Below are 25,665 nucleotides of genomic sequence, written 5' to 3'. Positions count from 1 at the left end.
CCCCCATTTTTTTTTTATCTGTCTCACTCGTCCTTTCTTCATCCTTATCCCACTCGTTTGGAGTGTTGCCACTGACCTATGTTGGGAGAAATTCCAAAAGTCATGTATGACTTTGTGCTTTTTGTCATTGGCTGGCTTTTCAGGCATTGTTCATGCAGTTGTTGGGGGTGTCTTAATGTCACAAAAACAAGGATTACCCGGGGAGTCTGCTGACAATAAATTGACATTTAAATCTACATAACTCGTGTAACTGGTCATGCAGTCAATGGGCAGTTTATATCTAAAACATTATACCAAACAGTGGTTGCATATAGGAGCAGTTAACTGTAAGGGAGAATGAAATTTATCTTTAGACTGTATGGCCATTGAAAGTTTTCTTTTAAAAATCACATTTGGTCCCAAACTGTCATTTAAATTATTGACATTTAAGGCAACAAAGGAAGCATTTTTTTTTTGTCCAAATCATCTTAAAACATTTTCAAATTTGACTGAAGTTTGTTGCCTTGAAACTTTGAGTACACTCACATTTTTGTTATTGTTGTTTTTATTTTATTTTTTACAGTGGGTACATGCCACCGTTATAATAGTTTTGCATATTTTATTATAGTTAATTTTTAGTTTTATTGGCTTTTATTTTTTAACTAAGTTAGTTTTAATACATTTTTAGAACAAGTTTATTAGCATTTTTATTTTAAGAAAATGCTTCATTTTAGTTTAGTTTTAGTTATAGTTTTTCTTCAAAGGTACTGTACGATGATTTTTCGTTGCTGTTTGTAAACACAACGTTCACAACTGATGCTCGAGGAAGACGAGGATAGCAGCCAACTAGCAACGAGCGTGAAAGCAGTCCACCAATCAGGAACGGGGTTTCGGACAACAAAATTAGCATATTCCACTGATAGTAGCTTGCCTCTGCTTGACTGGAGGGAAAACATTTAGTCTCCGCCCAGAAACGTCCTGGACAGGCCAAAAACAAATCGTCGGACTATAGGTTTAAATATATGGATTATATGTCAATTGCAAAAGACCAATAAGTATTATGTAATAAAGTAAACTACAATTTCCAAATTACAATGAAAAATACAATTTCCAATGCAACAACAACAACAACAATATACAGCAATATCAAAATAATACTTTGCTACTTTTATAAACGTGAAGTAGAGTTTCAGTTAGTTTTCGTTTTTATATAGCATTTTTGTTATTTTTTCTTTAAGGACATTTTTTTTTTCAATTTTAGTTTTAGTTTTTTGGGTGTTTATGTTAACTATAATAACATTGGTTCTTGCAATCACTGGGTTGTACTCTGGATTAGTTAACAAGTTTGCAGCTGTTCGTGTCCATTGTTCTGTCATCGCTTTTGACTTTACTTGAGTTAAAGTGCTGCAAATTAGTTTCCTTTTAGGTTAAATCATTGTTGATAAATAATGTGAGAGAAACATTAACAGGATCAGTGTCTTCACATACAGTCTACGAATATAATCATTAATATTAGAAATTAATAAATGTAATTTGAGCAAATTTGTTATTTCAGGAGTGTGTAGCCATTAGCCAATAGCATTAATCAGTACCCAGAAAGTAACTCCCAGTTTCAAAAAGGTTGGACCCCTGCAGTAGCATATGACGCCTAGTGGCAATTAAAGGTAGTGTGTTGTTTGACATCATTGGTCGGCCTTGGTCACTGTTCATTTATGCATTCAACTCGGTAACCGGTCAACGCGTTTACTGTAGCGCGTGACAACCTCATTTTTAGCTGGACTGTCCTGTCATCTTTTCGGTCTACATGTCAGTCTCGATATCCTGGGATGAGGCCTACTCTTGGGACCTGTTAACACATGTACAGTAGTGCATAACATATCTATTTTCAAATTAGTAACAGCAACGATGAACTTGGCCCAACACTGAGTGACTTGACGGAGCCAAAAATGAGCAGAAGTCTGTCAGAATGTCATCTGAGTCGCTTTCACACGGCAAAGTGGGAATAAACACAAACACGGAAGACCGTGATTTGTAGAATGTTATAAGCTGTTTTGGTGGAAGTCCCCTTTTATTACACACTAGAGAAAAACGAGTGGCCTTTAATGTCAGGAGATGATTATGGTCTACGCGCCAGGACATCCCGATGATGTGGCCGCCGAAAGCCACGCTGAGTCACATGGCTCGTGATAGGACGCGTATGCAGGCGACTAACATGCACGCATATGGCTGCAGCATCGACAAAAAAAACAAAAAAAACATTTTGGATATTTTCATCCGCCATATGCATTTTAATTTGGCATGGGTTAATTTTAGAAGCACACATACACACAAAAAAGCACTTTGAACAATAACTGTGAACTGTGATGAAACGACTCAAAGGATGACTCAGCAATTTGTTAAAATGCTATTAAATAATTTTGTAAGATGGAATTTTCCAAAAAAAAAATAATGCAAAGATCTATCTTCACCGTCACAAAGCCTTCAATAAGTCTACAGGCTATGCTTTAAGCAACATTTTAATAATCTTAAAGCAGCAAAACAAATGTCTACTCACCTTCTACGATGCATACTGTACTTCATTTTTCACATCAGGTTCTATGGTTGTCATCACACTTTTCCTCTGAGCCATCACTGGTACCCATCTGTTATGACATCACAAGGAATAATTATGACACAAGTCAAAAGATGCATCAAAGAAGAAACAAAAAAAATTAAAGTGCAAACCTATGATAATTAAATATTTTGTTTTGGGATAGATTAAAGTTGATAATTACAAAAAAACAACTGAAAACAGAAGTCATTTTTTTCTTGAAAAGGTCAAAACTTTTGGAACAAAAAAATCAGACAATATACTTGAGTGCTATTTTGTTTAAGATATTATATAAGAAAATAATGTTACATATTTTTGTGGTATGAAAAGTTTTAACTTTACTTGAGTACAAATCACAACTTAGAAGAATGACAAAAATGTCTTAACTTACAAAAATAAGGCAGCATCATTTTTTCAACCTAAAATATCGTGAGTTACGAGAATTGGTTATTGTTGTTGGTGGTGGCGGCAGTGGGGTGTACTGCAACTTACAAGATTTTTTTTCTGGAAAAAAAGTTTCGCTATTTTTGAGCACACGTTTCTAATCAAAATGAGCAACTTAAGAGATAAAATCATTTTTTTGAGAGTAGAAAAAATACCTTAGAACAGGCGTGTCTAAACATTTTCAGTTGAGGGCCACATACAGAATAACCGAAAGATGCTAGGGCCACTTTGACATTTCTTGATTGTTTGATTTGTCAAGCAGACTAAAATCAGTCAATCAAGCTATTGCATATGGTTTATATATTACAGTGTAAAAAACAACAACAACAACAAACTTCTACATAAACAATTTTCTGTAAGGCAAATAGTTTCGGATTTCAAAAGATTTTTGGGGGAAGGGGAGAGGGTGGGGGGGGCAATCCACCCCTGCACTGAACAGCAGTCAAATCCCAACTCTACATTCGAAGCCAAAACAGGAGCAATCTGTCGTAAGATGCCAATTTTTGAGGAGAAATATTACTTAATTTTAATTACTTAATTATCATTTTCATCATTGCAAATTTAGAAAAGCTCAACAGTATATTAAACAAATGTATCAGTTGCAGACGCCATTTTTATTAAATGCCATGGGCCGCTTAAAAATGGATGCCGGTTGACAAATGGACCCCGGGCCATAGTTTGGACAACACTGCTTTAGAAGAATAAAGTCAAAATTTTCAGAGAAAAAGTAAATCACCATTTTGGAAAATGGAGTCATATTTTTGGAGGGGGGAATCCCAACAGTTAGCCTCCATGGCATTAGCTCATTTCCAAGTGTGTTTGGCTTTTTCTTCTTTTTTTGGTGTCACGTCACCACAGATGGATACCAGTGATGACAAAGAGGAAAAGTCTGATGATAGCCATACACATCAAATGACGTCTTCAACCCCAAAAAAGCGGCGTTGGCCCTTTAATTTACACACACAAGCACACACGTACACTCCCATGAGAATGGCTTGTGTACGGGTCGGTCCTGCCACCCAAATGATGATAAGCCTCAAACATGCAGCGACAGCAGCTCCACCTGTGACTCACCTGCATGCGTGTGTTCGTCCTCACACCCACACTAACACACACACACACACACAGAGAAGTCAGTGATCCCACTGAGGGCAAGGTAGCAAGGGTGGCCGGCGGGGGTTGTAGGTGCAAGACGTCGCCCGCGTGTTTTAATTTTCACCTCCCCCACAATGACCCAATGCAACGGCTGACGCAGGTGGACCCTTGCCACACCTCCTCATCCTTCCTTCACATTGTCCTTTACCCACAACGCTTTAAGTTATCCCTTTTCAAAGATAATGCTCAGCTATGATTGGCAGAAATGCATTGTTGTGGAATCAAAAAAATAATAATTTCTAGGAATGAACTGGTTTAAAAAAAATGTAAGTCTCTCTCTCTCTCTCTCTCTCTCTTTCTCTCTCTCTCTTTCACTACCGAGTTGTGCAGTCCCCGGTGCATCTGGCAAATTGCTAAAAGAAAGTAAACTCGATTTTAGACTCGGTAAAAGCAGGTCTAAATGGTAACGCAGGTGATGTAATGCGATTTTGGTGCATTTGATTAAGATGCAGACACAATGAAGAGCAATGAAGTTTGTCCTGTAAAAATATTTATCCTTTGGAAATAAATCTCAGGAAAGTCATACTATTTTTAAAAAGTAAAACTTGGCTTGTGAAAAAAGCTTTAAAAAATGATGAAACAGGTAAAAAAAGATATATATATATATATATATATATATATTGAAAAATTCCCAAAATTGTAAATCTATCAACAATTCAAAAGTCTTAAAGACAGTCAGAGTTTTTGTTTTTTTAATAAAAAAAAAAAATGTAAATAGAAAAACATAATTTACGAGCTTTAATTCTGATGTGCTAAGCTATTTTAAAAAACACACACTGCACATAACATATGATAATCTTTTTTTTTTTTTTTATCATTTACGAAATGGCTCCACACTAACCCATCTGATAAAGTGTTTAGGTGCTGATGTTTTGGTGAGCAACAAAGTTCAAAAGGTTTCGGCATTAACTCTTTAATGTCTGCAAATGAACAATAAAGTTTATGAATGGTTTATTTCACATACATTCTTTTTTTTTGATGAAGGGAAGGGATCTTTTTAAGGGAGTCGTTTATTTGGCTAACATAGATGACGTACGTTACCCGTCCAACCTCAACTGCACTGCAACATATTGAGAGCGATTCCTAATATTTTGTCATACCCATGAGGTAAATGAGGTAGAAAATCAAAAGTGTCAATCAAAATTTTGGGATCTCATGTGCGTGTGTGAATGTGTGTGTGTGTGTGTGTGTGAGAAGGTGTTTACTGGCTTGTGTCTTTTAGCCTGGAGGGAGCCTGAGCACAGCGCGGTGGCGGCCACCACACACAAGCTTTAATTGGCCTTCTCACGCTGCATGAGCTTCATTACTTGCACCCCCCCGAACGCCCCTAAACACCCCCCCCCCCCCTCACATACACCCGCAATTTGCAATGCATAATGTGGAGCGGATGGGACGAATGCTAAAACTGTTTTGATTGGCTTCACTTTTTGGACGGAAGATGCTGGATGTAGAGGTCGTACACTGCCATTCGTATTTGAATGAGTTTATGAATGGAATGGTTTACTATGTAAATCTAATAAAAAAGAAAAAGTTGCATTTGCAGAGGAGAATAGAGTGCTTATTTTTAATCAGGAAAAAAGTTAGATGTAACAGAGTGATGTGCATTTTTTCATTACGAAATAAGTGTAAGTCTGTAAGCAGTTTTAATTTACTTGAAAAATGTTGGGAAAGGGAAAAATCCCTACTTAACATGGTAGGCCCTACTTTAGTTGCCAAGCACACTCGCACTTGGCAACTAAAAAATTGGCATGTTTAAATTTTTCTGCTAGGGGAAGTCTAGTTTAGCATTTGGGAATTTGGCAGACCATGCCACGCCTCGCTAGGCATTCCAGTAAGGTGAAAAAAAGTAGACTAGACTTTACACCAGGTGAAAGCAGGTCTAAGTTGTGGTGCAAGTGGAGAAACACAATTTCGGTGGATTTGATTGAGGCTCCACTGATGTATGTGTGTGCGGGATGTCACAGAATTTCAGTGTGCAGCAAATCATCTGAAGCAGTGTAGAAATCACTTCACTGAATAAATTACACACAGAAACATGAAAGATGGTATCCAAGCATCACTTCACATGAGCCAACTTTATCAATCGCAAATGGAGATGCAGTTCCCTATAAACATATTTTGACATATTTTTATCTTGTGTGATTCTAGCAAGTCCGTTATGCTTCCGCCATGTAGACTGCGCACCTGTTCTGTGCTGCTATCAGGCTTCTACACAGCTTGCTGATTAGCTGATTAGTTGAGTCAGCTGTGTTTGAGTGTAAGTTTTTGAGTGAAAAGTTGTAAATTTGAAATGAAAAAAAAAAGAGTGTTCTTTTCTGTGGGAAAATTGCCAGTACAAAACTTTCTTTTACAGAGAGAAACTATACGTTTTAGACAATAGAACCCCTTATTTAGAAGAACAGCTTTTTTTTATTTACCACCTGGAAATAAGTGTCAGTTTCCAGGAGAAAAGTTATAATTTGCCAGAAATTTTTTTTGCATCAATTTGGGAAATTTTGGGGGAATTTATCAGAAAAAATAGTCGGTTACCACATCAAATTTACCATAAGAAACATATTTTCTCAACAACAAAAAAAGTCTGACGTTACATGAAATAAATAAATAAATATCTATCTATCTATCTATCTATCTATATATATATATATACGTACACATTTTATTTTATTTATTTATTGAATTTAAATAATAATTAAATTTTGCAATTACCGAGAATAAATTCCTATTTATTGAAAGAAAAAGGTGGAACTATTGAAAATAAATTCCTTTCCTATGAAGAAAAAGGCCCAACTTTCTCGTTATGTTTTTGTGAGATTAAGATTAAAGTTAGAAAACATTCACACCACAATTACTTCACCTTTCAAGTTTACCATGACAAACAAACGTCCACAATCAAAGTCCACTTTCGATGGTAATTAAAAACGTTTTTAGTTTTGTTCTTTTTTTGGTCTCCTCTTCCTTCTAACTACTAGCTTCTTATTTGGTGCCGCCAAAATAAACGGCTGTTTGGCTACTGCAAACATAAAAAAAAATAAAAAAAGCCTGTAAAACAGCAATGACCGCATGCTCAGCGCAAGTGCACAGTATATGTATCACACTGCTGTAAATGTCTGTCGAGCAGAACGTCACACTAATTTGAGAATTTGCGTACAAAAGGCTGCTTTTTTTTGCCACCAGTAAAAGCTTCACTTGGCACACCAAATTTGACCACTTATACCTACCGGAATTTTGTTGCATACATGCACAATTTGCTAGGAAATAATGCTAACAGAAGTAATCTGTTGGAACTCATGAGCACAAAGTCTGGAATGGTGCTTGTTAAACCCTACATAACATACAATATAATCATGGCTAATACTGCACAGGCAAGTCAAACAAAAACTTACGAGAATCACTATTATTTCAGTCAAACAAATCATGATCTATGAGAATAAAGTCCAATATTTTTAGAAAAAAAAAGTTGGAAGAGGCTTGCGCCCAAAAAATTCCATAAACATGTCCAACACGTTCCCTGGAAGATGCTATATTTTATACACAAATACATCATTTCAAAATGGTTAGTGAGGCTTAGCACTTGCATATATTCACCCCCAAAATACAGTCATTCGGTTTTCTACTATTTACAGCGCATTTCTGTATAAAATCCAACTAAATTCCTGTGAAAAGACTTTTATATGTGGTTATATACAGTAATTACCGCGTGTGTTAAATGCACCAACTGGAAAGAAGAACTTAGCCATAAACATTGACATGACTGCTCATTTAAAAAAAACTAAAAAAAATTGTGAGCACTAAGTAAAAATAATATATATATATATTTTCTAAGCAGCCCTCCTAGTCCAAACACAACATTCTGATTAACATTGTGTTTGTTGAATATGAATTAAACATAAAAAATCAACCCATTTTAATCCATCTCAGAAGACAGCCGCAGTGCCTAAGGGCCTTAGTTTGTGAACGTCACATGACCAAACCCAGAAAACAGGTGAGCCCTGAGCAACTGTAATTTTCAGTCGACAGCAAGGGACAACATGAATAAATAAATAAAAACGGGTGGATTTTGCCGCTTCATTCATATTCTACAAATGCAACATTAATAGTCAAAGATGATGACAATAAAAAAATATAATTTCAGGAAAAAAGTTGTTCACAAATACCAACAAGTCATAACTTGCAAAAGTTGTATATTGTTGTAGCTTTTCACAAAAAAGTCATACCAAAATAAAGTAAAAATCACCATCTTGTGGCTGTTTAACTCATTGAATACCAGTCATTTTCTTTAGAGCAACCCCCTTCAATACCAGCCGTTTTACTGGATTTTGATTGATCTTGCAAGGCCCACAGAATATTGTGTTCTATTGCTATATAAACATGCCAAAAGAACGATTAAACTCTCTTCTTTCATCAGAAAAAAATAAGTGTATCTTTTTCCATTCTTTAGTTATCAGCGTTTGAATATAGCCATGTTTTGTCGAAATTCCTGAAAAAAAAACATAGAAAATGAGCTTTTTGTAAAACAAACATTTCAAGCACAACTTCTTCTACAACAAGATCCTTGCGTGATACTGGCTGATCTTATACTTGCTGCCACCTGCTGGCCGTTTCTTTTAAATAACATTGCAGTCAAGCCTAATCCTTCAGTCAGAAGCTGCGCCAGACACTCCTGTACACTCTTGCATAAAAAAAAAGCTTATGACGTATTGATACGTCATGTGTACGCGGCGACTGTGACGCTTATGACATATTGATACGTCATATGTATTGAGAGAGTTAATGATCAGGAACTAGAAATTATAACAATAGAAAATTGCTATCCATTTCAAGTAAGTTTAAGGAAAAAAATAATAGTCATTTTTATGAAATTTTCACAACTACTAATGGTATCGGTTCCTGGTATCCTTGGTGACTACTCAAGAGTTGAGACTTTTATCAATCTGAAAAAAAATAATCGAACATCCCTACTTATGAAAACAGCACATTATTTCGGGAAAACATAGTTTTATAGAATAAAAGACATAATTTCACTTTTCATAACTAACACAAATAAAAACAGCATCACAACAGAAATGTTGGTGCTTTACTTATAAGAGCGCATTTTTGTACAAAATACAAATCTCCCTTCCTGTGAAAAGGCTCTTGATTGTGGCATGCTACGTGTAGCATGTGACTACTGCATGCGTTGAATGTAACCAACCACAAGCAAAACCTTCAGCTTTTTCCCGTAGTTACCGACATGAGCCTGCACTCACTTTACACTAACAATATCTGACTTTTCAGATGTCTTACTAACGTCTTTATCATCACATGTTGCACCTCCTGAACATCCACCCTGTTCCCCTCCCATCATGGCGTCATGTACCATAAGTGGCAATGATGTCACTGTTAAAGACTTGAACAGATCATTAGTTCCTGTATGTCAAACCTCCAGCAGTGTCAGCGCTAATAGGCAGCGAGAACGACCGACTCCATTCTATTTCCCTCCGAGGTGGGATAATAGCGAGACACCCGGAAGACAAGTAATGGTCATCGTCCCCCCCGGGGGTCCCGGGGACGAGGTCAGCGCCTCGAGCTGCGCCTCTGCTTCTCAGGCGGCCAGGAAAGGCATCAGAGGCGGACGGGTGGAGGGATGAGGACATGGAAAAGGGTGGGAGGAGGAGGAGGAGGGGGGTGTGACGGAAAAGTCATCGTCTTACGACCAATGCTTAATATCGACACAGTGCGTGTGTAATGCTTGGAAAGATACAAAGTGTTTAGGTGTTTTTTTGTCATTGGCTGAGCAGTAGAAGGACTAAGAAAAGAAAAAAAAGACTACCTGTAGATTAAAGCATGTGTCAAGTTCGTAGAGCAAAAACCGAGTCGTGCGTGTATCAATTTGAGAAAGTCATGTGGTCGATGCAGGCGCTATATTGATACCTGTTACTAAGGCGCCAAACTTTCCAGCTTTCCTACTTACAAATGGTGATATAAGTTTCATCAGCTGGATGATATTTACTAATTGTTTAACTCTAACATAACAATATAATATTGCAAAATGTCGACATTTGGATTAAAGTGGTATAGTGTGTGGGCAAGATCTTATGCTAATACGCATATAGCTCTTCCTCATTAAAATCACTTGCATTTATAGTGTACCACTGCATATGGAATTGAACGAGCTGGAGGCCAGCTGTGTAAAAAGTACAAAAAGCCCAGGAGGTGTGTACAGTATGGGGCTCTTAAAAAAATATATATATATTTGGAGGTTGAGGGCAATCGATAGGCATCGGGAGACATACAGGCAGCCCCGAGCCAATTTAGCTGAGAGGTCAACAGGTCGCGTGCCCACCCGCCCACTCCTCCTCATTCCCCACAATGCACCACTGACACGGCGGAGCTCAAACCGGTGGTGGGCGTCGCTTATGGAAGGTGAGCACCGGGGTTACTTTGGCCATTGGAGTAACTTATCCGGGTGCATTTGGGTTTCTGCTTAGGTCGGATCACTTGTCACAGACCACCTTGCGACACATTAGATCGCATCTCAGGAATTTTGTCCAGTACTAGACCAGGGGTCAGCAACATTTTCTGTCAAAAGATTTAGATTAATTAGAGCTGTACCACAACACAACAATTTGCAACATCCAATACTTTGACAATCATTATTTATTTATTTCTTGTGTGTAATTTTTCATACTTAATTGCTCATACATTTTATACTTTTCTGCCTTGCTGTTGAATTTCTGATTATTATTTTTTTGACAAACAGTATTATGGTCATTTTATGCCTTTCTTTTTCAAGTTTTGGACATTTTCTGTTTTTTTTAATAATTTTTTTTAATGCTTTTTCTGCCAGGAAATTTCTGACACTCTTGGCCATTTTTTGGACATTTTATTACCATAAAAATGCCCCTTTTTTTCTGGATTTCTTCTTTCGTTTGTGGACATTTGTTGAACATATTATTTTCTGTCTTTTTCTTTTCTTATTTTTATCTGACTTTTGGGGAAATTCCCTCCCCCCACTCCCTTCAAAATAAAATAAAAATAAATAAATAAATAAAAAATGATAATAATTCTCTGCCTTTCTTTGTTTTGGGACATTTTAGGTTACTTTTTAAACATGTTATTTTCTGCTTCTTTTTTTTTCAATCCGCTGACATTTCATGGACATTTTATGGTAAATTTCTGCTTTTCCTCTTGCTTTTTGTACATTTTATGATCACTTTAAAAAAATGGACTATTGACATTTGTTAAAAATATTTAATTAATCTGCACTATACCAATAGGACACAATTGCACAGATGGACCGATGACTGTAAAACGTGACAAAGGGACATATATGGATGTATAAATGGACGATGAGATGAGAGATGATTATGATGGCAACATGCGCACGATGTCTAACACGCTAAAAGTGGGTCAAGATCTGCTGACTGTGAAGTTCACACATGATTCATCACCTTCATCTTTTCTGAATGTCATCCCTTACGTGTCTCTACTCATTTCATCAGGTCACGTTGCGTCTGTGCGAAATGAAAAACAACTTTTGTTCTTGCATTCAGTAAGCCTCCCAGCATTTTCAATCCAAGCGCATGAAATTCACTTCTCTGATGTTAGCTTATTCTTGTTTTGGTTAGCTTGGGAACAAGAGCATAGTAATAAATAAAATAAAATACAGCATTTTTTTTTTTTTAAATAAAGTTGGATTAAAAAAAAACAGTTATCTAGAAAAACTTTTAAGGAAAGAAATATATTACAAGAGGAAAGTGATAGTTTTTCAGGAATAGTTAAAGTTAAAAAAAAAAATCGCGACTATCTGAAATAAATTTGTACTTTGTATATTTTCAGGGGGGAAATGGAAGTTGTAAAAATAAAGTCTGATTTATTTAAGGGGGAAATTATGTAATTTTTCAAAATAATGTGCTTTTTCCTTTTAAACATTTTTTTACTTCTGAGAATGAAGATGCATTCAATAAGCATCTCGGCGCTCTCAGTCGAAGCAAACGAAATGTAGTTCTGTGTTCACTTTACAGGTTTCAAAACAGTTTACAGAAGATAAAGCTAATGTCCATGTAGTGTGCTCACTGCTATTTGGAAGAAAAAATAAATAAATTGTAAAATTAATTGAAATTGGCAAACAATTTGTCAAATTGGATTGAATTGGAATTATTTTGATGGCGAGTGTAAGGAAATGATAGGCTGATAAAGACCTGACACACTTGCGGTCAGCAAAAAGTCAAAGGAGCGCTAAAGAGCAGACAAACACAACGGAGACTCAACACGAGCTGTTGATGTGTGAGTCAACTCCAGCTTGTTGATGATTTCTTCGTCGCTGAATCATCGCTTCTTTATAATGGTCACATTATTTTTGATTGGATGAATACACAGTGAGGTTTGAAAGGATGTGCAGGGATATACAGTAGGGCGATAGGGCACAAGGGCGCAAGGACGCAAACGCACTAGCCTAGCTAGGACACAGTGAGGTCACAAGACCGGGACAAAAGGACACCAGGACATAAGTACACTGCAAGAAACATTACACTACTGCAAAAAGACACTAGGACACAAGTAAACTAGGACAGAAATGCAATAGGATAATTGGATGCTAGGCTGCTAAAATATGAGGTACACAAGTAAGCTAGGACACAAGTACAGGCAGCTGTGGCCATCGCCTCAATTCAGCTATTTCTTGAACTTTTTGATGAATTTCAATCAGGTTTCATACTTCATCTCTAACTAAAGTACTAAATGATATAAGATTCAACGCTGACACAGGGAAGGTGTCGGTGCTCGTCTTACTGGATCTGATCAGTGCAGCGTTTGACACAGTTGATCTTCAAATACTGTCTCAGGTTAGAAACTTGGGTGGGATTAAACTGAACGGTCCCAAAATGGTTGAGTTCCTGCTTGGGGAAAAGGAACTACTAGTATTTTGTGACCATTAGAAATTTTGAATCTGAGTAAATGGCCATGACATGTGGGGTGCCTCAAGGTTCAGTCCTTAGACTCCTTTTGTTCAATCTGTATTTGTTACCTTCGGGTCAAATACTTCAGAATGTCACGGTGGGGTTGGAGGACCCAAATGCAGTGAGGCAGGAGAACCACGGCAGGGATGCATGTAATACTGAAAACGATTTATTTAACAAAAAACACTAACAGGGGAACTGCGTAAAACTCTAAATAAACAAAACCAACAAAGTTATGAAAATACCAAAAATCAAAGTAACAACAAAACACAAGAGTGGTGACAGCGACAATGATCCAACCAAGACTGAACGAAACCAGGGAACTAAATACAAGCAGAGACACCTGGACAAGACACAAGTGGCTGGGGGAGATGATTGGACGACAAGGGAACAGGGAAGTTAAGTGGAAAATCTTCTGGACAATAATAACAACAAATATTTTTATCAGAATCAGCCATCAAAAAAAGGACATTCACCTACAAGTGCACTAGGAAATGAATACATTCGGCGATTTGGACGCTAAACCACAAGTACACTAGGACACAAGGATGTGCAACAAGTACAGCAGGTCACAAGACGGGAGTCGCCTGGACTACCTAATGAACTTGGGAATTTCGGGATAGATGAGATGAACGCAAACACTGACATGGAGATTGAAAAGTAGCTGACGGACAGACAAATATCTGGACAAATGGACGGACGGACGGTTAGACTGATGGAGGGAGGGTGGCATGTCGAGGAGAGGAGTGAGGGATGAGGCTGAGGTGTGAGTTTGGCTCAGCGAGAGCAGCTGTATAGAGGACACTGTGGGTGGAAGTGGTAGAGTCGTGGGTGAGCTTTGAGTTGAACTGCCAACACGCGCACTCGCTAAACTGTCCACACACGCACACGTATATGTAAGCGTTTGACTCTGGGTGTGAGCTTCGTTAGAGACGTGTGCTACAAAAATGTAAAGTGAACTTCTTGTTTTTTTTCATCTTTTTTTTAATTGGATATTCTTAAGAGTTTGGCAGGACATAAAAGCCGGGGCGGGGGTTTGCTCGCTAGTCAATTGTAGGTTGGAGACGATGATAAATAACGAGCGCGGCGCATCCTGAAATAGAGTCGCACCACCGCCAAACCCACCCCCCGTTCCCTCCTGGTCCCTGTGGTCCGCTCTCATGAAGCTCCCGTCCGGCCTGTGACTTTTCCGGGCCATCCCCTCCCTGCTGCCTCCTCTGTTATGGTTAGCATGCTGGCTAAATTTGTAGCCTTGCGCCTGTAATTAGGACTGCTCCTCCGCCGGATTGAGTGCTACACACTGGCAGCTGGTAGACAGGGGCCGTGCTAACATACACACATGCGCTTGGGGTCTGACAACATATCCATATTGTAAGGTATCGTATCTCTTACAATAATGTATTGATACAACAACCGAGGTTCATTGTCCACGGCCCACTAGTGTTAATTTCATCGGCCATTTTTTTTTATTTAGTCTCAGTTTTAGTCCAGTTTCAATCACGCTTGTTAGTCGTTGTTTTATCATAGTTAGTCAACCTCATCCCGTTTTTATTTAGTCAACTTTTAATCGACTATAAATCTAGCATTTCAGTCTTTATTTTAGTCCAAGAAAACATAATTTTATTCGTCTAGTTTTAGTCAACAAAAACTGTTGTTTTAGTCTAGTTTTGTCAGGACAATTATTTCATCCCTGCATATTTTTAGATCTAAAACTATTTCACATAAAATGTTCTCTCATCTTTTTGATGAAAAAAAACTTCACACACAATTACAGTGGCTACTATGGCTCCATGCTACGAGCTAGCAAGTTAGCTAGCATAGGGCTTTAAATGCCCACAGTTGACACATATTAACGACATCGCCTGATCGAAACACTTTTGGTCCGGTAAAAAAATGTGTGTTGACGAAAATATTTTTGTTCAGTTTTCGTTAACGAAACACTATACTACAGCCCACTACATTTTACATTTTTAAACTATCATATTTATGGGATTTTATAGTACACTACAAAAGCAAGTCCAAATTTAGAGATGTGCGCTTTCAGTGTAGTACCGTGCCGGGCAGCATTGAGGTCTACTGGAAGAGATGCAGCATAATTTAATATTAAATGTTGGTTGTTCCCACAGAGCAGAGAGAATATATGCTCAGGTTTTTTTTGTAGCAGTTTCAAGTTTTAAAATGACTGTAACGTCAATGGCAATTTCCATTTGCCGTCTATGGAATTTTAGCATTAAGCTAGCAGACTCTGTTTATGCTCCTGTTTTTTGTTGCAGGTTTAAAGTAAAATTCAAAAAGGAGTGACAAATAAAGAATTTGAATCAAGCACACTTTGTCCTTTATTTTGAGATATGTGCGAGTGAGTCTACTTTTTCCTTCAAGTCATGTCATACGATAGTCTCTCTCCCATTTCTTGATCGTGAGAGAGAGTGAGAACAGGCACTAAGTACTACACTAGGACAGAGGAGACAAGTCTAAATTGACGCAAGGACAAATGTATCGTAGTCTGGGAGACAAGTACACCCAGAAGCAATATTTTATCTATTTAATTTTGCTAGATTTTAAACTGTACTTTTTTTGTGTGTTTATCCATCATGGATGGTGATACAGTATTTGTCTTCCACTAGCTGCATCGTGATATTATCATTAGCGTCATAGATTACCAATATGATATTATCCCGCTCATCCTCCTTTGTCCTCGCTTCTCCTCCCACCTCCTCTCCTGCTCATCCCTACTGAGTGGGCACACAGACCTGGCAAACACACACACAAAATAAAAAATAAAATAAAAAAACGGAATTGGAATTATTAAGAGAGCTTATGACAGATAGCATCTATCTACAAGTGATGTTGCACAGTCGCACACCATCAATTAATGTTGTTCAAACCGGCCTCCAGTGACATCCAAGTGATCAGACAATAGAGAGAGGGAGAGAGAGAGAGAGAGAGAGAGAGAGAGAGAGAGAGAGAAAATTAAAAAAAAAATGAAAACATAAGCAATAGAGTATTTAACGGGGGGAGGACACTTGGTGTGGAGATACACTCCATGCTTTTTCTGCCAATAACCTATTATTAAAATCATTATGCTCATCCAGTGAAGAATACATATTTCCAAGTATTGATTTCATCACTCCACCTTCCCCTCAAAAAATACACCAAAGAATGATTTCCACATTTAAACAAGTTACCGAACTGACACACTGAAACATTATGAATATATGATTTTTTGTTTCATAACAACGAACAACAACAAAAAAAAATTCAAATGAAAGGAAAAAACTTACAAAATCAAGTGATACCAGTTTTCAATGGATGATAATGTTGACCTCAATTTAAAAGTTTTGTATTTTCTGCATTTATAAAAACAAGAATAAAAATAAATAAAAATAAAAATAAAACCATAAACAGAAAAACTAAAGGGAGATTGGAAAAACCAATAAAAATCATTTAAATGACAATGACTTAAAGTCCTAAATCTGGAGTTACATTTACCCGTGTTGCTAGGGGGGTACGTGTGATCTCAGGTAACATTTAAAATTGTTGGCGTACTAGAATAAAGTGTAATTGCACATCCACTACAGTAGATGGCGGTGGCTCTCATTGTCAGAATGTGCACAAGGAGTATTAGATCCTCTGCAGAGGCGTACTTACAACAATTTTATAGACAAATGATACTATTTATAGTCATGGAGGAGAGTTTGGGGGGGGGGGGGGGCGCAAAAATATTTTCTTCCTCCTAGGGGGCGTAGCAAAAAATAAGTGAGAATCATCGCATTAGGGTCAAAAGTTTAATACAGTACAGTTCTTGAAATTGGATCACATTTAATGTAATTACTCGTTAGCTTAGCATAAAGTTATTTTATAAGGCAACAAAACTCATCACCACTTGATATATTTTATAACAAGGTGCATTTATGTAAATTGCGGTGCTTTGTCGCGCACACTAAATAAACTCGGGCTTATGAAAACAGTTTGTGAAGTCAGCGTGTCATATAAAAGACAAACGCCTTCCTCCGTAAAATCCGCCACAGGGATGCTGGAATAAAATGCTTCCTGGCTTTTGGGCTCTGTATGTTTTGATACTGTTTTTTTTGGTGTGCTTTTGACGGACCGCCGCTTGTGTCTGAGCAGCGCCTCGGCTTCCCCGTTGAGATGAAAGCCACGGCAGGCCAGTCATTTGTGTCGTTTGTGTCAGTGCGCGGTTTGCACGCCGCTGCCAGCGCACTGCCATCGCCTCGCTAGTTTTCGCTGTCACCAGGTCCGTGGCTATTTTAGCCGCTCTGAGCCACAAGTGACCAGCGCCCTCTCCACTCTGCCGGCCATAATCATCATGTGGATATTGATAGAGCACGGTGATTATTATCATCTACTAAATATACTTTTATATTGTCCCGCATTGACTGGCCCCATCCTGAGGGGAGTAAACAAGTCAAAGCAACTCCTCTGTCTGCTCTGATGACTTTTATTGAAAACATCTATAGTAGTAAAATGTTCTTTCAATTTTTTGTGAGACAGACTGACACTGGGGTCCAGAGACCCAAGGGGATCCACAACCTGTTGCTTGGTAGTTTGCAAAACTGCGATGAATGGGTCTTTTCAAGAAAAGTGTATACCTACAGCTGGAGACCATTGGGCCAAAACAAACAAACCAATTGCTCCTACCTACTTTGGGCGAATTGAAAGCTCTGATATACTTGTGATGACGTAGCAGAAAAAAAATCCTGTTATGAGAAATGGTCCTACTTGTGTAAAGAACAAAAGGCATATTTTGTCGAGAATGTAGTCCTATTTTTCGAGAATAAAGTTCTGAAAGAAAGTCTTATAAAAGAGTATCATGTTACAAATTTCAAATTCACTTGTTGAATTGTGGTTCTCTTCCCATGTTAAACTTTGACTTTAATATGAATAAATATGACTTCATCTTGGAAAATATATAACTTTTAATATTCAAAAGATTTTGATTTTACCCTGAGAAAATACATTTTTAATCTTACTATTACAACTATTTTTCTTGAAAAATTATTCTTTTACTCTCATTGAATATCCATCCATCCATCCATTTTCTGTACCGCTTGTCCTCACAAGGGTCGCGGGGGTTGCTGGAGCCTATCCCAGCTGGCTTCGGGCAGTAGGCGGGGTACACCCTGTACTGGTTGCCAGCCAATTGCAGGGCACACAGAGACGAACAACCATACTCACAATCACACCTATGGACAATTTGGAGTGTCCAATTCACCTGCCATGCATGTTTTTGGAATGTGGGAGGAAACCGGAGTACCCGGAGAAAACCCACGCAAGCACGGGGAGAACTCTCATTGAATATATATTTTTAATTATATTGCACATTTTTGTATCCTGTTATGTGTTGATGTGGGCCTAAGCACAGAGAAGCAAGGTGACGAAGCAGGTCGAGCAAAAAAAAAAAAAAATGCTTTATCAAAATAGCAAGAGGGCAAAATGGTGCTTAGAAGAATAATTAATTAACAGAAGTCCAAAATAACAGCGAGAAAGTAACAAACCTATACACTAGTAAAACCAAGATTTGAGCAAAATTGAGGACGCAAACAAACACACAGGAAACATAACATATAGCAAGGACATGACATGGACAATAAACCAACAAGGACTGAAAGAAAGAAAGCATGGAACTAAATACACAAGAACTGACGAGACAACGAGGGACACCTGGACAAGGCTGAAGAACGGATTGGATTACACAAGGGACCGAGCAGGATGACAAGCAAAGGTTGACATGATAAAACTTGATGAGACATTGACAAAGGTAAACACAAGGACAACATGACAACGAAAATCCATCCAAAACCAAACAACACAGATCATGACAGTTTGTGATTATACTTGCTAATATCTATCATTAGCTAAATCAGTAGCGCCAGAGAGATGCAAGAAAGCTAAAGTGAATGACTTACAGAATATAAGAAGAGAGTAAAAATGCCAATGTAAACATCACAAAAATACAGCAGTAAATTGAGTGTTACAAAAAGAAAAGCTGCTTTAGTAGAATGCTTGAGCTCAAACAGTAGGATTAAAAATTCAAGTTAATGATAACTTCAATGAATATAAAACAGCTAGCTATATGCAATATTCACAATTATTGTGTGGTTGCTAATCATCGGTCGTGTATTATAGCCAACCTCATTAGCTCAAATAAAGCATAAAAAAAATAGCATTAACAATTTTAGAGAAGGCAAGACCGTGAGTCCCTACATCGCTCGCGTACTGACATGCGCATTTAACGGTAAAAGTAATGATTATTTTCGTGTGATTATTTTCAGGGGATAATTGTTTCCAAAAACGTACTCGTAACAATTAATATAAACTAAAAGGAAGACGAGTTGAGGCTCCGTTTTTAATTAGCCGACAATACCACTATAGCAGTTCTCCTGGCCCAAGATGGCCGACACAACGGCCCACTGCAGTCACATAAAAGAGGCCCACAAGAGAATCCAAAATCCCACTTAAATGATTTGAATCCTGTGTTGGCTGTCATCTACCTCCAAACCGCCACCCACCCTCGAAAGCACCTGATGGTGTTATTGCCCACCACGAGCTCTTCCACCCACCCCCTCGTCTCTCTTCCTCTCTCAGTGGGTCATCTGGGCCCGGCTTGTGTGGGACGACACTGTGTATTTAGGCAGAGGGGAGCTGTGTGAAATGTGTGTAGGAGAGGCTAAGAAAAACACCACGGCCTGGCAGGAGTGTGGGGGGAGTGGAGGACGGCAGGGACGGGTGGGATAGGGGGAACGGACGCATGGGTATGACGAAGCAAAGAGTGGGAGTGTGTGCTTGTCTCTTGAAGATGGAGGTGGTAATATCTTTGGGAGATTGTGTTTAAGTGGGTGGGGGGTTTATTGGTGAGGGAGGGGGTGGAGAGGCTGAAAGGGGGTGGGGGGCGATGATGGAGGGACTTCAGAGGTAAAATCAGAGTCATAACAGAAGCAAAGATGGCAGAGTATCAGTATCACAGTCCCTGTCACACTAACAGCAGAAGTCAACATTTACAACGCTGTTGTGTATGTAGCCTACAACACAAATACAGATTGAAGCGATGAAGTTGTACCTTCTACACGGCTAGCATTTTCCAGCCTTTTTCCGCAACACTGTTCTGAATGAAAATAGCAACAACAAAAAATAGCTGGTCAAAGTATACCAAGTTACAAGTATACACGTTTCTGCCTTCGCGGTTAGTAGAGTTGTAAAAGAGTCGGTATTTTGTGTCAAGCGCAAGGTTCAAAATAAGCATTTTGCGGGCCAAAATTTTCATTTGCATTAAAAGACAATAAATGGCAAAACTGAGAATCAAACAGCAAGACAAACGTCAAAAGAAAGTAGAAGAAGAAGAAACACCGAGATGGTTCCAAAATGCTTTGCTCGGCTGTCATTACCTACCGCAGGTAGTCAGAGGTTGAGGGAGGTTCTGCGCTACGCAGAAGTAGCAAGCGAGCAAAAGCTAGCTTGCTCCTAAGCACGTTGTGGAGTTGCACTTCAGTCAGTCATCATCACCTGCGTGGTCAATAAGCTACAATTACGACAAGTGTTTTGTCATCATACTCACGAAGAGATGATGAGAAAAGATGAAGAAGCCATGCTAAATGCTAAGCTAACCTATGTTAAGTTATTAACATTGTTTTTCAGTTTTAAATTATATTTTAGCCGTTTATAATTATGTTAACTCAGTATGGCTGTATGAATAGACCTATATTCTTATCTGTGTTACTTTCATGAGAAAGAGCAACGGGTCTGTCTATTCATTCGTAATCTAAAGGGAGGTTCTGGGGATTTTGCTGTGTCGGAAGGGAGTCAGGCTTATTATTATTGTATTCTTTTAATCTGATTTATACCCATGGGAACGGATTCTCTTGTATTCAGTTGTAACCAGGTGTGTTGTGGGCTGACCTTTTTCTGAACCCTTTTTGTGAATAAATAACGATGTGAGCTGGAGAGAGGGACACATTTGAACAGAGACATCGCTTGGATGGTTTGTCTATGTGGACCAGAAGCTTCTGGTAATTAAAACCTTTGCAAAGGAACTTCTTCAACAGAATCTCACCATTCAGTTAATTGAACACGCAAAGAGTACAATACTTAATATTGTCTACTCTAACAAATGGTGACCGCCGACGCTGAATTATAACGAATGGTCTCCTCCGTTGAACCAAACGGATGGTGTTGTTGACGATTGAGCAGGCTGCGGCGTTCCCTGACGGGCGGAATTTCTGGCGCCATATTAATTCCGGTAAGTGGAGATCTTTATCCACGTAGAAGAAATTTTGTCTGTCTGGTCCGCTACAGCTGGTTTTTTCGTCTTGCAAATTATCTAAATTTTAAAAGAGATCTGTGTGAACGAGTTGTAGTTTGATGTTGTGAGTTGTGATAATTCCGACGATATTGAACTACACACGTCGTGAGGCGGTGCATTGAAGTGCAGCCTGTAGATTATAGTATTGCGCTTCTGCTTTGGCTAGTAACATAATTGTTCATGGCTCTTGGTGTGAAAACGTCCTAAACACGTAATATTTTTTTTTGTTTGAAAAAGCGCCTGTTTGAAATTGAACAGTATTGAGGGTCCAGGTTGATTACAGTAATAATTGGATTTGTGTTACTGTATTTGCAATCGAGAGATTACGTGTAACTTTTTTTTTTTTTGGCGCTTTTATTGTGGTTTGAGGTCAGGATTCCCGTTTGAATTTCTTTTGTTCCACGGTTGAGTTCGTTAGCACGTGATAAATTTCATTATTTAATAAAGCGCCTTGCAGAAATTTTGCAATAAAGGGAGAACAGTTTAGCTCAGCGGGATTGGGTAACCGCTGTGTATAAACGAGAGGTCACGTAATTCTTATGTGTGTCTGTGTGTGGCCATATGTGTTAACATATTAAACTATTAATACTAAAAGTGAGACGTCACTGTATTAAAACCGAATGTATACATCAAAAACTACAAACAAAAATGGAGGCGATTTCGACCCGGATACAGAATGGTTTGTCCTGAATGCGCTTCCGGTTCAGCGAAAAAATAAAAGCGTCGATGAACAATGAAAAAACGAACTATGGATCGATTGTATACAAAGCTTTCGCTGGACAAAATGGTATGTCAGACTTTTGTATTTTCTTTGTTGGTAATGGAAAAAGGCTGAATTTGATGCTAAAATGACTCCAGCATTTGTGGAGCAGTTTACGGATGGGTTGTTCAAAGTTACCCGTTTACTGAAATCACCGTATAAAACTGCAGTTTAAATGCTATAAGATTTGTAGACAACGAATTGAAGGAATAACAACGTTTATTTTTTTATAATGACTGAAGAGTGTGTGCGTATGCATTTGAGTGTGTGACCTAGCTTCTAAAAAAAGGTGGGGGTTTGTAAGTGAGAAGTGTGCATATGGGGATTTTGTTTGTTTTTCTTCAATATTTTAACTAAGTTTGGTGTTGTTTTGTGTGAGATGAGACTGTTGTGATAGTGGCGTTTGTTTTATTAATGGGAATGTGATAAAATAGGTTTTGCGATTTATAATGTTAAGACCCCCCCCCCCCCCCCCCGTTTCTAGGTTAGAAAAAAAGGTGGGGGCTGGGCTGTGCGCTGTGAGCATAATGTGTCCTCGTAATGGGACTCTTTTTTTGTCAAAATGGTAAGAGAGGAATGATAAACAATATAAAATAAGTAATAGTATTTGACTGAGCTAATAAATCTTTACACTTTAATGATTGATGACGATGGTTAATTTGTTAACTTTCCCTTTTCGGGACAAATGAATAAAGAGTAATGATAAAATAATGGCATTTTGTTTGAGAGTTGATATAATTATGCCTACATCTTTATAGCTGTGGCTGGAAGTAAGATAGTTGAATAAGGAGTTATGAATGTTTTTGAAATTGACATGTTGATAATGATTTTTAATATTTGTTTTTTCTCTGAGTGTGTCATTTCAGAAACTGATGTTTGAGTTCCAAGGCAGATGAGGGTTTGATGGCCTTCACTGATTACAAACTGCGAACGGGATGCGCCCCAGCTGCTGATACGTTGTATGGCTAGTAGCTATTTGAAGGGGTATTGAAAAAAAAAGAGAAATGAATAAAGAGGCTGTGTTTTTTACGAAACATTTTTGAGAAAGCAGGGAGTGAACTGTCTTGCTATGATCCCATATCCTCAGTCTGGCATTTTTAAAGCATTGTATCAACGAATGTGCATTTTTTGATCAGGTGAGCTCTCAGAAAGACTGTGTGTCATCGGATCCACATTGCAGACAGCGTCTGAATGGATGTGGCAGAGATCAAAGGTCTAAAGCCGCAGAGCAACAGTCTTCTCGTCCTGTGCCTAAGAAAAACATGATGTTCAAATTCCTCAATGCCCAGTGACTGTGTATACGCCTCATTCTAGTGACTTCTCCCCTATGGCTGTTTTGCATCCAGAGGAAATCTAAATGCCTGCTCTGAACATTGCTGCCACAGCAGCCGCCCTGCTGGCCAGGACTGAACATTGACAACAGCTGCCGTCCTGCCTTTTGCTGGGGGTCTGGACAAAGAAAGTTGGTGGTCGGAATGAGATGTGATCCATTCAGTAAAGTGCTACATAGTGATATGCAGGGCATTTTTAATGTGTTGAGTGGGGATCTGTGATCTATAGCAAGATATTTCAGGAAATTGAAAACGACATATGTAAATTTGAAATGAGGGATTGAGAAAATTTATTTCAATCTATAGCCTACTAAATTTTTGCCTATATTTTTGGGAGAATCAGTTTCTGAATTGGTACAATGGGAATTTTATTAATATGTTATTATATGATATATTTTTATTTTCCCCGTGAGGAACTTTTTTGGACTTCGTCCAGCTGCAGCTATAGTATAAAATAAATAATAGAATAGAATAAGTAGTAACGAGTAAAAGACTAACTAAGAGTTTGATGGCTAAATTAGATTTTTTTTTAACAGCACTGTGATTTATAAATCCCAGAAATATTTTGTGTGCTGTGTTTTTTATGAGCCCCGCTAATATGTGAAAGATTAGATTTTATCCTCAGCCCCACTAATCTGTAAAAGAGGTGAGGTTGATTAGCAGTTTAAATAATTTTTGGGACTCTAGGAGAATTAGAGTAATATGGTTATCTCTATTTTTTATGGCCCCAAAGTCATCATATATTAGTGTCTTAAGTTGTATCTGCTTATGCTCAGTTTTATAGTGTTTTGTAGCTCTTTTGTTTATCTCATAGCCTGATTTAGAGGGTTGAGTTATTTATGATGTTTTTTGAGAAATGAGGTCTCTATTTTGTCCTCCCTTTATCTTGACGTGTTTGAAAAAATCAGTGAATCTTTGTCAAATGAGGGAGTTTATGTTTAAGAATTTAATCAATGTAGATGAGTTAGAAAATTAAAAACGAAATTAAAAAGGTTGTGGGGTATCGGCCTACACTCCAATTGACAGGATGAGTTTGAAAATGATAATCCACAGTTTGAAGAAATCTATCAGAGGAAATCGATCGCAAAGTAAGTCTGAAGCAAGCAAGGACAATAATGCATATTCGCCGAATGAAGGTAATTATATTATATTATATCTTTTATCTCAGAATCATATTTGAAAAATGTAATGTTTGGAGCCCAGTGTTTGCAAAAGAGTATAGATAATATGAATATATGTGAGTTTTTCCCAGCATGCCAGGATTCGGCCGGTCATGGGATTCTGGGAAGAGAATAAGAGATATGAAAGGCACAGTTATGCAAATTTAGAACAAATTAAGTCATGGTAAAAAAATTACCTATTATTGAACAAAACCTATTTGAAAGATAAATATTTACAAGCTCTGTCTTATATTAATGAATGAGCGAATGTCATTCAACTCAATCAAGGGCTGGGCTCTATTTTAATGTCACAAAAATAGATCTTTTCCTGTTCCAACAGCACAGGACCTACGGATCTTAATCAAATAACATTTACTAATCCCAACTAACAAAAACTATCAGGGTTTTTTCCTCCAAATAAAATTTATGTGAGTTTATGAGAAACTAAAAATGAAAAGTTTCTGCACTCAGGAGAACGGCCCCAGGGGGTTGATGAGGAGAAATTCCACAACTGGAAAGGAGATGTGCCAGGCTCGGCCATCTCATCAACTGATGCTCTCAGGTTGAAAGGAAAGAAATTCCACAACTGGAGCATCAATCTTATCACCTCCGACCTGGAGCCACGTCAGCTGAATCCGTGCCCGGTTCCGGAGCTGCCGTTTGAGGACATCAGTCAACGGATCAAGAGCAAGTGCCTTTTCTTGGGCAATCATTCCTTTGATCAGTCACATTTTGGGCAGAATAATCCCAGGTGACAAATCGAAGAATTTGGGTAGTCTACCCCAAATTCTTAAAGAAGAGACGAACTATTGCGACACTCTTTTCATTAAAAAAAAAAAAAAAAAAAAGACCTTCAAAGAACTTCATCACAAGATGGCTTCAAAGAACACATATTCGTCTGCCGATACATTGCGACACTTTTTAATGAACAACATTTTATGTTAAGCCTCACATATGCTATGCTTATTCCACTAAAAATCTTTTAAATGTATC

Source organism: Leptonotus elevatus, chromosome 15 (assembly GCF_054856555.1).
Source record: "Leptonotus elevatus isolate MCC_2025b chromosome 15, RoL_Lele_1.0, whole genome shotgun sequence".
Classification (NCBI taxonomy): domain Eukaryota; kingdom Metazoa; phylum Chordata; class Actinopteri; order Syngnathiformes; family Syngnathidae; genus Leptonotus; species Leptonotus elevatus.
Note: the sequence above shows the minus strand (reverse complement) of the source record.